Source organism: Frankliniella occidentalis, unplaced genomic scaffold, assembly GCF_000697945.3.
Source record: "Frankliniella occidentalis isolate FOCC.00 unplaced genomic scaffold, Focc_3.1 Scaffold6, whole genome shotgun sequence".
NCBI classification, from domain to species: domain Eukaryota; kingdom Metazoa; phylum Arthropoda; class Insecta; order Thysanoptera; family Thripidae; genus Frankliniella; species Frankliniella occidentalis.
The window spans coordinates 1130321-1133558 of record NW_026267136.1 but is presented as its reverse complement, the minus strand read 5'-3'; positions in this window follow the sequence as shown (position 1 = coordinate 1133558).

Here is a 3238-nt window from a genome sequence, read left to right as displayed (position 1 = left end):
GCCAAATGTGTAACGTTTTGGCCCGATGACCCATAAGAAACTAATGTTAACTTTGAACCCACTTCGGGAGGGTCAAATATTGTCCGATCTGGCTGAATTTTTTTTTTGAGACAGTTTTTTATGGATTGGCACGAGATGGGCAATGTGAACTTAAACATTTTAACAAAAAGTTTTTCTTGGTCTACTCTACGGGCTCCGCTTCTCTCCCGCCGCCAGGCGCTGGGTAGACTTGCCGCCCGCAGCCCTGTGCACCGGGCGGCCTACTCTGCCCCTGCAGCCGATGCCTCCGCTGTGCTGTGTGCTGCGCTAGCGGGCGGCTGCGTCTCTAGGGCTTTTTTTCGATGGCTTGTTTTTACGTAGGTACTTTCTCTTTGTGTGAACAGCTATCTGGCAGAGTACGAAGCGCCGTGAAATGAGAGTGGGCCTGGTTTCGACGCTAATAAAGCAAAATTAGAATATATAAAAAATAAAGAAGTGACGTGACAAATATGTGACGTGTTTAGTCTTTTCAATCTCGGTTTGCTTTCTACCCCATATGCGATAAAACAAAATCAATTCCCGTTCCTTCCCCGCCCCCTCCCTCCGAAACCTGTGGTAACTTATTTGCATGTACTCATCCAGGGGGCTGCTGCTGCTACAGCTGCAGAGTTTTCGGTTGGCGCCGCCCGTTTTTGGCAACCACCAGCGTGTGGGGCGTAGCGGGAGAGTGGATGGGGAGGGGAAGGGGACTCTCCCGGCCGTGCCTAGTGATGTGTGATCCACACAATGTGTCTGTCAGCTCACCTATATAGCATTGTGATGATATGCCGCCCCCAGCGACAGGGTGGGCTGTGCCCCATCCCTCCATCGCTCTCTCGTACTCCCTCTCTCTCCTTCCCTCTCCTTCTTTCTCTCCCTTCCCCCCTCTCTCTCTCACCCACGATCGCACTATATACGCTCGTTCACACCGACAAGCTATTTTTGCGGGCGCGTTTATTTTTTCCCTCCGACAAGCCGCCACCGCAGCTGACAATGTCGCAGTGAATTCGACTGCTGGCTGGCGCGCTCCTCTCGCGCTCGGCGGAGCGTGGTTTTTATTGAAAGCCCCTGCTGCTGTTGCCGCTGGCGCCCCCCCCCCCCTCCCTTTTCCTTCCGTACTCGACATTTCAATCGCCAGCAGCATATGTGCACACCTATATGACGTGCACGTCCCAGGTGTACCCGCGCCAGTCTTCAGTGGCAGACAACACTGGAAATCCAAGTATACGGATGCTGCTCACCGCAGGTGAGTGAGAACTTCAGACAAAATATAATTCAGAAAGGCTTGGCCTACACTGAAAAAAAATACATTAGTGCTAAGGACATGCCGGCCATCAAAGCCTGTTGCTGGATCAAGAACATTTTTGTTGCTAACCCTGCGACACTGTCCCTCATTCTACGACCGACTGTTCTTGAGCCAGCTACATTGTCGTTAGGCCAAGGACCGTTGTCGCATGGTTAGCAACATATGCTCTTAGCATATAAGCATATTTTCTTGGAGCCGATCCAAGAGCAAAATGTTCTTGGGGATGTTACAACTGTCCTTAGCACTAATGTATTTTTTTTTCAGTGTAGCGACCGCTGCTAAAATCGACTTGTCCGACGGGAGGATGCTAACAAAGATTCAGTTACATATTTTGGCCGAGCGACGCACTTGCTTGATTAAAGCGCCAGGAAATATCGGAGGCTCATGATTTATCTACAGGTGTATGCAAATTCTATAGCACACTTGGATTTCCAGTGGATATGCGGAGCGGATCTGCTAATTAAAACAGGAAACTTTATTAAATTTTCTGCCCAGGTCAGTGGCACTGATTCCGTTGTGCGCACACTCTCTCTCTATAGGCTATGCCGAAAACAGTCGGTATGCAACGGCAGCAGAGCCGGCCGGGTGTGGAACAACCCTCCGGCGGTGGCACAGGGAGGGAAAATCATATGTTTGGGGGAATTGGGTCAGCGGAGACGCAAGTAGAGCGGCAAAATGCGAAGGTCACTTGAATTATGCATCATCTGCTGCAAGTGGGCGAGCGGTGGAGGCGGCAGCCTGGCCCGAGGCCTGGGACGGACGGCAGGCTGGGTGGCCTTTGGGCCCGCAGGACGCGCCCCTGCATAAGGGTGCATAGTGAGCAGGCGGGCCTGCAGTGGTTGCAGTGGGACAATGTGTCCTGCAGCGTCGTGTTTTACACACACTCGTCAATGCGATACATCTATCTCTGTAAGGAAAACAAGAAGGGCGTCGGGCTAGTACATCCAAAACACTGATTTCTTGGACCAAGTACTGTTAAAATGCTTGCATGCAACTATATTCTTTGCAACGTTGCAAAAAGTGTTTGCATCGCAAAGATCGTTGCGAAGAAAATCGTTTGCAAGTATTTTGTAGGGTTCATTGCATACTTGATTCTTGATTTTTCAAGTGCATATGTCTTGATTCGTGTAATATGTACTTGAAACAGAAATGATTACTATACAATTTACTTGGTCCAACAACCCACTTTGTTGGGTATATTGAATACAGGAAGTGCACCTTCCCATCGCGCCCTGCATTTGCATGTGTCTCCAGTGGCAATACGTTAGGGGTTCGCCCACTAAGGGTTGGTCTTGTGGTTAGGGCACCGAATGCCTCCAATGCCATTAGTTGCAGACGCGCTTGTTCACGTTGTCGAGCATAGCTGACGACAATGGTCGGGAAGCATTTGAGGGCAAAGTAGGTTAAAATATTGTTTATGAAAACAGTTATGCTCATAGTCACGACATTTGTCCTTAGACACTTTTACATTTAGAGGGTACAGAAAAATGATCTGGGCGTAAATTGAATTTACTCGATGCTGTACAAGTAGTCTGTGGTGAGGCTTCTGGGGGCTGAAGCGGAGGCTGCTCGAGGCTGAACGGGATGATGTGGATGCGGGGGGCTGCGGAGTCTGCTAGGTGGCCGGGGCGCTGGCTGGCGCTGCTGGCTGCTGCAGGCTGGCTCGGCACAGGCCGGCCGGGCCCCGTCCGTCCCGTTCATCCATAATGCATAAAGCCCTATCTCTTCCCTATGGCCGCCCTGAATCTTCTTCTCCTGCGGCTGCGGGGGCGGCTGCGGAGGTGGCAGCTGCTACCGTGGCGACCAGAGCCAAACACTAACGATTATACAGTTCTATTATTTCCCCAGGCTGGGTTGGGGCTGGGCCCCGGGTGCTGCTTGGGGGCTTGCTGGGGCCCACCACCACCACCACCA